The sequence below is a fragment of the Pimephales promelas genome, chromosome 2 (assembly GCF_988280905.1).
Source record: "Pimephales promelas chromosome 2, fPimPro1.hap1.1, whole genome shotgun sequence".
Taxonomy (NCBI): Eukaryota; Metazoa; Chordata; class Actinopteri; order Cypriniformes; family Leuciscidae; genus Pimephales; species Pimephales promelas.
The window spans coordinates 28,419,800-28,432,151 of record NC_142770.1 but is presented as its reverse complement, the minus strand read 5'-3'; the positions used below and the strand labels follow the sequence as shown (position 1 = coordinate 28,432,151).

At 48.7% G+C, this 12,352-nt stretch overlaps 7 non-coding genes and 1 pseudogene across 7 annotated transcripts; all 8 read left to right on the top strand.

Annotated features, from left to right (window-relative positions):
- The first annotated feature begins 8 nt into the window (after nt 1-8).
- LOC148996557 (U1 spliceosomal RNA) lies at nt 9-173 on the top strand. The gene has a single exon (XR_016150377.1). It is a non-coding gene; the product is annotated as a U1 spliceosomal RNA (small nuclear RNA).
- Nucleotides 174-1,287: 1,114 nt separating this feature from the next.
- Nucleotides 1,288-1,478, top strand: LOC148996556 (U2 spliceosomal RNA). The gene has a single exon (XR_016148532.1). It is a non-coding gene; the product is annotated as a U2 spliceosomal RNA (small nuclear RNA).
- Nucleotides 1,479-1,807: 329 nt separating this feature from the next.
- On the top strand, nt 1,808-1,972 carry LOC148996555 (U1 spliceosomal RNA). Its single transcript, XR_016150376.1, has one exon. It is a non-coding gene; the product is annotated as a U1 spliceosomal RNA (small nuclear RNA).
- Nucleotides 1,973-3,086: 1,114 nt separating this feature from the next.
- LOC148996554 (U2 spliceosomal RNA) lies at nt 3,087-3,277 on the top strand. Its single transcript, XR_016148530.1, has one exon. It is a non-coding gene; the product is annotated as a U2 spliceosomal RNA (small nuclear RNA).
- A 329-nt stretch (nt 3,278-3,606) lies between these two features.
- On the top strand, nt 3,607-3,771 carry LOC148996553 (U1 spliceosomal RNA). The gene has a single exon (XR_016150375.1). It is a non-coding gene; the product is annotated as a U1 spliceosomal RNA (small nuclear RNA).
- A 6,577-nt stretch (nt 3,772-10,348) lies between these two features.
- Nucleotides 10,349-10,526, top strand: LOC148996552 (U2 spliceosomal RNA; annotated as a pseudogene).
- A 329-nt stretch (nt 10,527-10,855) lies between these two features.
- Nucleotides 10,856-11,020, top strand: LOC148996551 (U1 spliceosomal RNA). The gene has a single exon (XR_016150374.1). It is a non-coding gene; the product is annotated as a U1 spliceosomal RNA (small nuclear RNA).
- A 1,114-nt stretch (nt 11,021-12,134) lies between these two features.
- Nucleotides 12,135-12,325, top strand: LOC148996550 (U2 spliceosomal RNA). The gene has a single exon (XR_016148526.1). It is a non-coding gene; the product is annotated as a U2 spliceosomal RNA (small nuclear RNA).
- Nucleotides 12,326-12,352: the final 27 nt, after the last annotated feature.

The window sequence follows — 12,352 nt, the reverse complement described above, 5'->3', positions numbered from 1 at the left end:
GGGAATTCATACTTACCTGGCAGGGGAGACACCATGATCAGGAAGGTGGTTCACCCAGGGCGAGGCTCGGCCATTGCACTCTGGGTTGTGCTGACCCCTGCGAATTCCCCAAATGTGGGAATCTCGACTGCATAATTTATGGTAGTGGGGGACTGCGTTCGCGCTCTCCCCTGGACAACACTGGTTAAAAGGGCAGATTGTTAAAGCTCCACTTGAGGTTCTTTTTTTTTTTTTTTTTTTTTTCTCCACTTCTTCAATATCCAGAGGCAGTCCAGAGAGTTGAACTGCGGCGGTTGCTCGAGAGATACGAAACAGTCTAGGACCGGTCTGTGTGAGGAGGGTTTTCTTTTTTCTCCTCAATTCTTCAAATAGTCTCCAATATTTGACGGACGACTTAGTTCACAGCAGTTGTCCTGGAGGCAAAGTTGTTCGGAATGAGGAGTTCTATCATGTGGTATGAAAACATTGTGCGCGTGTGAAACGTCACGTGATATACAGCCACCCATGTTGTGTTTTTTTCTGTTTACAGCGCCACCAAGTGGCCAGTCGCCGCATTCCTCTTCACGTGACCACGGGCTGAGCCCGTACACAGGTGTACCGAGTTGGGTGCAATTGTCTCATTCCGTTGGAGAGTTATAGCCGTTTAAGTAAAGCCCGCCTCGCCCACCCCCAACGTTTTGGCGTACCGTCGCCAACGTGGATGGAAATTCCAACTGTTTCCCGATCCCTGTTGGCAGTCGGACTCCAGAGAATCTTTCTGCACCGGTTTGGGTCAGATCGGGCAAAAAACCTAGGACTAGTGTGCAAAAGTAGGTTTTTCAGAAAATCCAAAATACCCGAAAATCTCGCCAGCGCGACCACCCAATCCGAGGCATGCATCTTGTTCGGCTCGAGCCAAGGATTCCGGTGATGTAAGACACTTGGGTCTGCGACCGACGGTCGAGGAGTTACGAGCCATTTCGTACTTTTGATCGCTGCAGCGCCACCTTGGGGCCGATCGGGGCGAGCCTTGGTGAGGTTGTAGTACCGGGCCGGTCCTACCATCCCTCAGAGTTTCAAGTCTCTACCACGGACGCTTTGGTCCGCCCGCTCACTTTTAAGGCGGAATGTTGATGATCCAAAATCCCAGGTTGCACTCCAGAGTGTCGTGCTGTGCACTCTGTTGTGATCCATTTTCGGTGTCAACCAATCTGAGCTGAGCTTGTTTGCCGGCGACCTTAGACCCTCTCGCCGCGGCCCAGGTGGGCGTGGCCTTTGCCGGCTCCCCCGCCTCGGCGTCGCTGCGTCATCGCTTCTCGGCCTTTTGGCTAAGATCAAGTGTAGTATCTGTTCTTATCAGTTTAATATCTGATACGTGCCCTACCCGGGCACCACATATTAAATTGATTTTTGGTCCTGGGAGATGGAATAGGGGCTTGCTCCGTCCACTCCACGCATCGACCCGGTATTGCAGTACTTCTGGGAACGGTGCACCCTCCTAAAGTGTTCAATGAAAGAGTTGTAGTGGTCTTGTGTGGCAGAAGGTGATAATGGAGCTAGTGTGAGTGGGTGTTGTAGGTGATCATGTGCTATACTAGCCTGGGTAGAATTGTGGTGTAAAAACAAGACAAAAATGAACCCCTGTTCCTCTGTCAGTTTAACATCTGATCCATCCACTATTCGGGGACGGCGCATTATGTACATTTATGGCTCATGGAGCCGGATGCGGAGCGTGCAAAAAAAAAAAAAGCCCCTTTTTTGACTGGCAAACCGCTGGTGAGGATTGGGGAGAGGGACAGGGTGCTTCTGACTGAAGGCCTGGGAATTCATACTTACCTGGCAGGGGAGACACCATGATCAGGAAGGTGGTTCACCCAGGGCGAGGCTCGGCCATTGCACTCTGGGTTGTGCTGACCCCTGCGAATTCCCCAAATGTGGGAATCTCGACTGCATAATTTATGGTAGTGGGGGACTGCGTTCGCGCTCTCCCCTGGACAACACTGGTTAAAAGGGCAGATTGTTAAAGCTCCACTTGAGGTTCTTTTTTTTTTTTTTTTTTTTTTCTCCACTTCTTCAATATCCAGAGGCAGTCCAGAGAGTTGAACTGCGGCGGTTGCTCGAGAGATACGAAACAGTCTAGGACCGGTCTGTGTGAGGAGGGTTTTCTTTTTTCTCCTCAATTCTTCAAATAGTCTCCAATATTTGACGGACGACTTAGTTCACAGCAGTTGTCCTGGAGGCAAAGTTGTTCGGAATGAGGAGTTCTATCATGTGGTATGAAAACATTGTGCGCGTGTGAAACGTCACGTGATATACAGCCACCCATGTTGTGTTTTTTTCTGTTTACAGCGCCACCAAGTGGCCAGTCGCCGCATTCCTCTTCACGTGACCACGGGCTGAGCCCGTACACAGGTGTACCGAGTTGGGTGCAATTGTCTCATTCCGTTGGAGAGTTATAGCCGTTTAAGTAAAGCCCGCCTCGCCCACCCCCAACGTTTTGGCGTACCGTCGCCAACGTGGATGGAAATTCCAACTGTTTCCCGATCCCTGTTGGCAGTCGGACTCCAGAGAATCTTTCTGCACCGGTTTGGGTCAGATCGGGCAAAAAACCTAGGACTAGTGTGCAAAAGTAGGTTTTTCAGAAAATCCAAAATACCCGAAAATCTCGCCAGCGCGACCACCCAATCCGAGGCATGCATCTTGTTCGGCTCGAGCCAAGGATTCCGGTGATGTAAGACACTTGGGTCTGCGACCGACGGTCGAGGAGTTACGAGCCATTTCGTACTTTTGATCGCTGCAGCGCCACCTTGGGGCCGATCGGGGCGAGCCTTGGTGAGGTTGTAGTACCGGGCCGGTCCTACCATCCCTCAGAGTTTCAAGTCTCTACCACGGACGCTTTGGTCCGCCCGCTCACTTTTAAGGCGGAATGTTGATGATCCAAAATCCCAGGTTGCACTCCAGAGTGTCGTGCTGTGCACTCTGTTGTGATCCATTTTCGGTGTCAACCAATCTGAGCTGAGCTTGTTTGCCGGCGACCTTAGACCCTCTCGCCGCGGCCCAGGTGGGCGTGGCCTTTGCCGGCTCCCCCGCCTCGGCGTCGCTGCGTCATCGCTTCTCGGCCTTTTGGCTAAGATCAAGTGTAGTATCTGTTCTTATCAGTTTAATATCTGATACGTGCCCTACCCGGGCACCACATATTAAATTGATTTTTGGTCCTGGGAGATGGAATAGGGGCTTGCTCCGTCCACTCCACGCATCGACCCGGTATTGCAGTACTTCTGGGAACGGTGCACCCTCCTAAAGTGTTCAATGAAAGAGTTGTAGTGGTCTTGTGTGGCAGAAGGTGATAATGGAGCTAGTGTGAGTGGGTGTTGTAGGTGATCATGTGCTATACTAGCCTGGGTAGAATTGTGGTGTAAAAACAAGACAAAAATGAACCCCTGTTCCTCTGTCAGTTTAACATCTGATCCATCCACTATTCGGGGACGGCGCATTATGTACATTTATGGCTCATGGAGCCGGATGCGGAGCGTGCAAAAAAAAAAAAAGCCCCTTTTTTGACTGGCAAACCGCTGGTGAGGATTGGGGAGAGGGACAGGGTGCTTCTGACTGAAGGCCTGGGAATTCATACTTACCTGGCAGGGGAGACACCATGATCAGGAAGGTGGTTCACCCAGGGCGAGGCTCGGCCATTGCACTCTGGGTTGTGCTGACCCCTGCGAATTCCCCAAATGTGGGAATCTCGACTGCATAATTTATGGTAGTGGGGGACTGCGTTCGCGCTCTCCCCTGGACAACACTGGTTAAAAGGGCAGATTGTTAAAGCTCCACTTGAGGTTCTTTTTTTTTTTTTTTTTTTTTTCTCCACTTCTTCAATATCCAGAGGCAGTCCAGAGAGTTGAACTGCGGCGGTTGCTCGAGAGATACGAAACAGTCTAGGACCGGTCTGTGTGAGGAGGGTTTTCTTTTTTCTCCTCAATTCTTCAAATAGTCTCCAATATTTGACGGACGACTTAGTTCACAGCAGTTGTCCTGGAGGCAAAGTTGTTCGGAATGAGGAGTTCTATCATGTGGTATGAAAACATTGTGCGCGTGTGAAACGTCACGTGATATACAGCCACCCATGTTGTGTTTTTTTCTGTTTACAGCGCCACCAAGTGGCCAGTCGCCGCATTCCTCTTCACGTGACCACGGGCTGAGCCCGTACACAGGTGTACCGAGTTGGGTGCAATTGTCTCATTCCGTTGGAGAGTTATAGCCGTTTAAGTAAAGCCCGCCTCGCCCACCCCCAACGTTTTGGCGTACCGTCGCCAACGTGGATGGAAATTCCAACTGTTTCCCGATCCCTGTTGGCAGTCGGACTCCAGAGAATCTTTCTGCACCGGTTTGGGTCAGATCGGGCAAAAAACCTAGGACTAGTGTGCAAAAGTAGGTTTTTCAGAAAATCCAAAATACCCGAAAATCTCGCCAGCGCGACCACCCAATCCGAGGCATGCATCTTGTTCGGCTCGAGCCAAGGATTCCGGTGATGTAAGACACTTGGGTCTGCGACCGACGGTCGAGGAGTTACGAGCCATTTCGTACTTTTGATCGCTGCAGCGCCACCTTGGGGCCGATCGGGGCGAGCCTTGGTGAGGTTGTAGTACCGGGCCGGTCCTACCATCCCTCAGAGTTTCAAGTCTCTACCACGGACGCTTTGGTCCGCCCGCTCACTTTTAAGGCGGAATGTTGATGATCCAAAATCCCAGGTTGCACTCCAGAGTGTCGTGCTGTGCACTCTGTTGTGATCCATTTTCGGTGTCAACCAATCTGAGCTGAGCTTGTTTGCCGGCGACCTTAGACCCTCTCGCCGCGGCCCAGGTGGGCGTGGCCTTTGCCGGCTCCCCCGCCTCGGCGTCGCTGCGTCATCGCTTCTCGGCCTTTTGGCTAAGATCAAGTGTCTGGTCCCAAGGTAGAGACAGCGATCGCCTCTTGGAGGTTTTTCCGGCTCGGGTCCTTCCGTGACTTGAGCCTCAAACTTTTGAGAGGTACATTGATCCAGCTGCTTTTATTCCGGCTCGGTTTTAAGGTAAGACCTTTTTATCTATTTATTTATTTATTTATTTATTTATTGTTTTAAGTTTTAGGCTGTTGGTGCCTCCACCATGTCGGCTGCTCGTGCCGGCATGCGGAGGCACCACAGCGTGCGGTTTTTATTTAAAGAGGTGAATGGTAAGCTCCTGGGGTTGTCACGTCTTGACTTCTCCAGGAAGCTGATCCAGAAAACCCTCAATTTTAAACCTGATGACTTGAACTGCTTGGTAACTCTCCCCCTGAACAAAGGTTTTGATTTAAGTTTCAAAAGCGCTTCCCTGTTAACTGAATTCTGGCAAAGGTTTGATGCATGCAAAGCCCAGTTTTCAATGTTTACTGTGGAAAAACTTTCTGACAATTCACTTAAAACCGTGATTGTCAGGATGTTTAATGAAACTGTGAATGGAGAAGACATTTGTGTCTGGTTGGGTAGATTTTGCACTGTTCGGGGGCAACCAGTCAAAGTGTTAGATGAAGACGGCATCTGGAATTGCTCCTGGCGAATTCCCATTAAACAATGGGAAGACGCCGGGGGCTACCAGGGCCTGAAACACCTACCTTCAATGATTGTGTTGGGAGAGAACAGAGGCTACATTCACTATCAAGGAATGCCTAAATTGTGCAGAAAGTGTGGGAGAATGGGGCATTTAGCCGATGCATGCAATGAATTAACATGTGGGAAGTGTAGAGGAATTGGTCATACTTTTGAAGAATGTACCATTGGCAGAAGGTGTAATCTTTGTGGTGAAACTAACCATCTCTACAGAGATTGCCCTAAAAGTTTTGCCAACAAATTGAAAGGTAACAAAATGGCCGCCCCACATGTGGAACAAACAAAAGAGCAAAGGAAGGAGGAGGCGGTCCCTGAGGTTTTGGCGGGAAATTCTATTTCCCAGCCAGCCTCAGGGAGTGGGCAGGAGGAAGGAAGTGGGGCGGCCATAGGGGCGGAGCCAAGTTTTAACAGCAAACAGAGTGAGGAAGCCGTTCCCCAACAAGAGATAAGCGAAAACAAAATAGAGGAGGAGGATGTAACGGCTTCCTCGCTCTACACCGTATCGGAGGTTAGCGTGGTGGATAGTGGGGGTGAATCCGAGGGTTCACTTCCCAATGCTCAGGTGCAAAAAAGGTCTGCGAGATCTCCTCTGCTTCAAACAGAGGAGAAAAGGCTGCGGGCATCGCTCCGGCTAGATAGTACCTCCTTGGTAGATCTAGACCGTGTGTGGCCCGCAGATTCTCCCAATGAAGTCTCCTTTTTGCACGTTAAGCTAATAACATCGTCGCCGAAGGATCCACAAGAGGCCCTCTCTGTGGACTCCAAGGTGACGAGCATTTGCCCTCCTGATCCCAGTTTTTCTGGGGAAAAGGAGAAGCAAGTGATACATGACATAACATGATTTTAATGTAACTTTCTGCAGTCTTTTGGTTTTATTCTTCTATTAATGCTTGTATTTTTAACCATACTGCTCATGGCCCTCACTATCTCTACAATCAATGTGAGAAGTGTGAGGTCTACTCTGCGAGCACAGAGTGTGTTATCCTTTTTAAAAACTTTTAAGTCAGATGTGTTTTTATTGCAAGAATGTGGTTTGCCTTTTTTAACAAATTACAGGAAGTGGGAGGAGATTTGGACCCCAGGATTTTCCATTTGGAGTGGGTCCAATTTTAACAAAAATGACGGTGTTGCTATTTTAATCAAAAATCCCAACCTTTTGGTGAAGGGCAGCACTGTGGTGAGGGACGGGCGGGCAATTTTAGCAAATCTGACTTTTTTAGGTAAGGATCTTAATATTTTAAATATGTATGGTTTTACAGAAAAAAATAACAGGTATGAGCTTTTAGAAGACTCGCAACCCCACATGCTAGGCAGGGCTCCCCTAGTGGTAGCAGGGGATTTTAATTGTGTTTTATCAAAAAATGACAGAAAGAGGGTAGGAGATGATTTTAAGGTAGACAAGACATCGGTTTTATTACAAAATATAGTCAAAGATTTTAAGTTAGTCGACTGTTTTAAAACAATGCATCAAAGAGAGGAGGGCTTCACCTGGTTCAGTGGTGACGGTGCCAGAGCCTCTCGAATTGACTATGTTTTTACAAGGGACCTCCCGCCGACCGATGCTACATTGACCCCCCTCTTTTTTTCCGATCACATGATGCTGTCTTGCACTCTTTCACTTCCCACGGGTGTGACTGCAGGGGGAGGGCTGTGGAAGCTGAACTGTTCCCTGTTAGAGGACGAGGAAGTGGTAAAAGAGTATAGGGAGCAGTTCAGCCAATGGCAGACCCTCCAGGACTTTTATGACTCACGTGCACAGTGGTGGGAGATGGTGAAACAAAGGACAGGACGGTTTTTTAAACAAATTGGGAGAGAAAAAAAGAATAAAGAAAAAAGACGCATGATGGGGTTGCAAAAAAGACTGCAGAGATATTTTAACCTTTTAAACAATGGATTGGATTTTACAAATGAAATAAAAGAAGTAAAGAAAGAAATGTCAGATCTGTCTGAAATAAAGAGCAAAGGTGTCATTTTAAGATGTAAAGAAAGGGAGTTAGAGGAAGGAGAGAAGTGTACCAGATATTTTTTTAAAAAGACAATAGCTCGGGGAGGGTCCATTAATGCTTTAAAAACTTTTAGAGGGGAGGAAGTAAACACAACTGACCGGATTTTAGGGGAAATTGAAAGTTTTTACAGTAATTTATATGACACTAAAGAGGTACACAATGGCACCTTAGAGGACGTTTTAGGGGTTTTAGATAAAAAAGTTAAGAGTCCAAATGTGCTTTTATCCCAGGATTTTAATCTTTTAGAGTTGACAAAAGCTGTAAAGGGTTTTAAGAAGGGGAAGTCACCGGGCATGGACGGACTCCCCTTTGAGTTTTACCTGACTTTCTGGGACATTTTAGCACACGACTTACTTACAGTTTTTAAAGAATTTGAGACTCTTGACAGACTTCCAGACAGCTTTAGAGTAGGGATAGTTACACTACTGTACAAAAAAGGAGACAAGACTGACTTAAGAAACTGGCGACCAATCACTCTTTTAAATTATGATTGTAAACTTTTTAGTAAAATTTTAGCTACACGCATGTCGACCGTTTTAGAGGACGTAATCCACCTGGATCAAGCTTGCGCTGTGCCCGGCAGGAAGATCACGGACAGCCTAATACTGATCAGAGACGCCATCTGTTATGCGAGAGACAGAAACATTCGGCTTGTAGTCCTAAATTTAGACTTCGAAAAAGCATTTGATCGAGTTTCGCACCAGTACCTCCTTCAGGTACTGCAAAAAATGGGCTTTTCTGAGAGGTTTCTAGCTTGGGTGGGACTGCTGTATGAGGACTTAGGCAGCAAAATTCTTGTAAATGGGCATCTTACCAAAGCTGTAAATATCCGCAGCGGTGTCCGTCAGGGGTGTCCCTTATCTCCCCTTCTGTACGTGGCTTGTATTGAGCCACTGGCACAAATCTTGAGAAGGGATAAATGGATTAAAGGGCTAGACATCCCAGGAACTGGTGGACTGACGGCGACCTGTGTTTTATATATGGACGACGTGACCCTTTTAGCGACTGACCTTTTATCGGTACGAAGAGCAATGGACTTGACTGACTGGTACGGTCGGGCCTCGGGCGCCAAGCTTAACAGGAGTAAGTCCGAGGCCCTGCTCTTCGGGCCGTGGGGGAACGTTGACAAAGGCGGACTAGATTTGGATTTTAAAGATAATAATTTGAAAATTTTAGGTGTGAAATTTGACAGGGAGGGTGGAGGACAGGGTAACTGGACTGACATGTTAGGGAAAGTTAGGCAAAGACTGGGCTTTTGGGGACTAAGACAACTGACGTATGAAGGCAAGATTTTAATTTTTAAAGCTGTGATTTTACCACTGATTTTACTTGTCTGTTCTGTTTTTAGTCCCCCAAGACGATTCCTAGCCAAGTTGGAGAGGGCGGTATTTTATTTCCTGTGGGGGTCCAAGTGGGAAAGACTCAAGAGGGAGGTCGTCAAAAAGAAAAAAGAGAATGGCGGGAAAGGCCTCCCAGACCCCCACCTGTTTTTAGGCAGCCGCTTTGCCGCCCTCCACATCCAGTATGCACTGACCCCATCCAGAGAACACAAGACAGCAGCCATGACCCGATTCTGGATGGGGTCATACTTAAGATCTTTGAAAATTTTACCCGTTGATCTTAAATGTCCAGTGTCTTTTAACCTGTCAAAAGAACATCTTTTTATTAAGAATTTTTTTAAGAAATACCTTTTAGAAACGAATGATGCCACTGTTTTAACTAACCACAAGTCTCTTGTCTCTCTTGTGCAGGATCGAGAATCGGTGAGTCCAGTTCCAGGCCTCACACTAGGTGAGGCCAAAGACGTTTGGAGGAACGCAGCCCACCCAGCTCTCCAGAACAGGCTTAAGGACTTGTCGTGGATGGTGGCCCATGAGATCCTCCCGGTCAGGGCGGTTATGCACTCCAGAGGCATGGCCAAAAACCCCACCTGCCCACGGTCCGGATGTGGTTCCCCGGAGACCGTCTACCATCTGCTCTGGGAGTGCGGTGCTGCGCGGGACCTGTGGGCCAAGACCAGCCCCCTGGTTTTCCCGTGCCTGCCGGCGGGTCGGGCCCAGGTGGGATACAGGCTCGCCATCCTGGGGGTGGGTCAGGGCTTGAAGGAGCTAACATCACAGCAATTTACCTCGCTCTGGCTCACCCTCAACCATATCAAGGATGCCATCTGGGCCACCAGAAACCTGCTGGTGGGGAAACGCGTTACGGTGCCCCTCCACGCGTGCGAGCAATTAGTTAGATCTGCGCTGCAGGAGGCGCCGGACGTCGTTATTCGGATGGGGGGGCTGGGGTCACACCAAAGAGGTCCCGGCCACCCCCGACCCTGGCCGCCCGTAGATGCACCCTCACCACACCGGCTACGGGAACAGCGGGCCAGCGGGCCGGAGGAGAGGGGATCTCCGCTGGGCGCTGGAAGCGAGGAGTCTGGGGCCTGTTCTGGAGACCTGGAGTGAATGGACATTCTTGATAGGGACTCACCCTCGATCCTGTACAAGAGATGTTTTATGTGGCATAATTTATTGTTTTATTGTTTTTTATCTGACATGTTTTATTGTTTTATTCCTATTATTTAAACCATTTACCTTTCTTTTAAAACAAACATGGACTTTTTACACAACACACAAACACAAGAAACTTTTAACAGTAAATAATGTGTCCCTTTTAATATGTGTAAAAATGTGATCTAAAAGAAAAAATGTACATGCAAATGGAAATAATGGAATGACACTGTGACAATAAAACTTTTCGAAAGAAAGAAAAAATCTGTTCTTATCAGTTTAATATCTGATACGTGCCCTACCCGGGCACCACATATTAAATTGATTTTTGGTCCTGGGAGATGGAATAGGGGCTTGCTCCGTCCACTCCACGCATCGACCCGGTATTGCAGTACTTCTGGGAACGGTGCACCCTCCTAAAGTGTTCAATGAAAGAGTTGTAGTGGTCTTGTGTGGCAGAAGGTGATAATGGAGCTAGTGTGAGTGGGTGTTGTAGGTGATCATGTGCTATACTAGCCTGGGTAGAATTGTGGTGTAAAAACAAGACAAAAATGAACCCCTGTTCCTCTGTCAGTTTAACATCTGATCCATCCACTATTCGGGGACGGCGCATTATGTACATTTATGGCTCATGGAGCCGGATGCGGAGCGTGCAAAAAAAAAAAAAGCCCCTTTTTTGACTGGCAAACCGCTGGTGAGGATTGGGGAGAGGGACAGGGTGCTTCTGACTGAAGGCCTGGGAATTCATACTTACCTGGCAGGGGAGACACCATGATCAGGAAGGTGGTTCACCCAGGGCGAGGCTCGGCCATTGCACTCTGGGTTGTGCTGACCCCTGCGAATTCCCCAAATGTGGGAATCTCGACTGCATAATTTATGGTAGTGGGGGACTGCGTTCGCGCTCTCCCCTGGACAACACTGGTTAAAAGGGCAGATTGTTAAAGCTCCACTTGAGGTTCTTTTTTTTTTTTTTTTTTTTTTCTCCACTTCTTCAATATCCAGAGGCAGTCCAGAGAGTTGAACTGCGGCGGTTGCTCGAGAGATACGAAACAGTCTAGGACCGGTCTGTGTGAGGAGGGTTTTCTTTTTTCTCCTCAATTCTTCAAATAGTCTCCAATATTTGACGGACGACTTAGTTCACAGCAGTTGTCCTGGAGGCAAAGTTGTTCGGAATGAGGAGTTCTATCATGTGGTATGAAAACATTGTGCGCGTGTGAAACGTCACGTGATATACAGCCACCCATGTTGTGTTTTTTTCTGTTTACAGCGCCACCAAGTGGCCAGTCGCCGCATTCCTCTTCACGTGACCACGGGCTGAGCCCGTACACAGGTGTACCGAGTTGGGTGCAATTGTCTCATTCCGTTGGAGAGTTATAGCCGTTTAAGTAAAGCCCGCCTCGCCCACCCCCAACGTTTTGGCGTACCGTCGCCAACGTGGATGGAAATTCCAACTGTTTCCCGATCCCTGTTGGCAGTCGGACTCCAGAGAATCTTTCTGCACCGGTTTGGGTCAGATCGGGCAAAAAACCTAGGACTAGTGTGCAAAAGTAGGTTTTTCAGAAAATCCAAAATACCCGAAAATCTCGCCAGCGCGACCACCCAATCCGAGGCATGCATCTTGTTCGGCTCGAGCCAAGGATTCCGGTGATGTAAGACACTTGGGTCTGCGACCGACGGTCGAGGAGTTACGAGCCATTTCGTACTTTTGATCGCTGCAGCGCCACCTTGGGGCCGATCGGGGCGAGCCTTGGTGAGGTTGTAGTACCGGGCCGGTCCTACCATCCCTCAGAGTTTCAAGTCTCTACCACGGACGCTTTGGTCCGCCCGCTCACTTTTAAGGCGGAATGTTGATGATCCAAAATCCCAGGTTGCACTCCAGAGTGTCGTGCTGTGCACTCTGTTGTGATCCATTTTCGGTGTCAACCAATCTGAGCTGAGCTTGTTTGCCGGCGACCTTAGACCCTCTCGCCGCGGCCCAGGTGGGCGTGGCCTTTGCCGGCTCCCCCGCCTCGGCGTCGCTGCGTCATCGCTTCTCGGCCTTTTGGCTAAGATCAAGTGTAGTATCTGTTCTTATCAGTTTAATATCTGATACGTGCCCTACCCGGGCACCACATATTAAATTGATTTTTGGTCCTGGGAGATGGAATAGGGGCTTGCTCCGTCCACTCCACGCATCGACCCGGTATTGCAGTACTTCTGGGAACGGTGCACCCTCCTAAAGTGTTCAATGAAAGAGTTGTAGT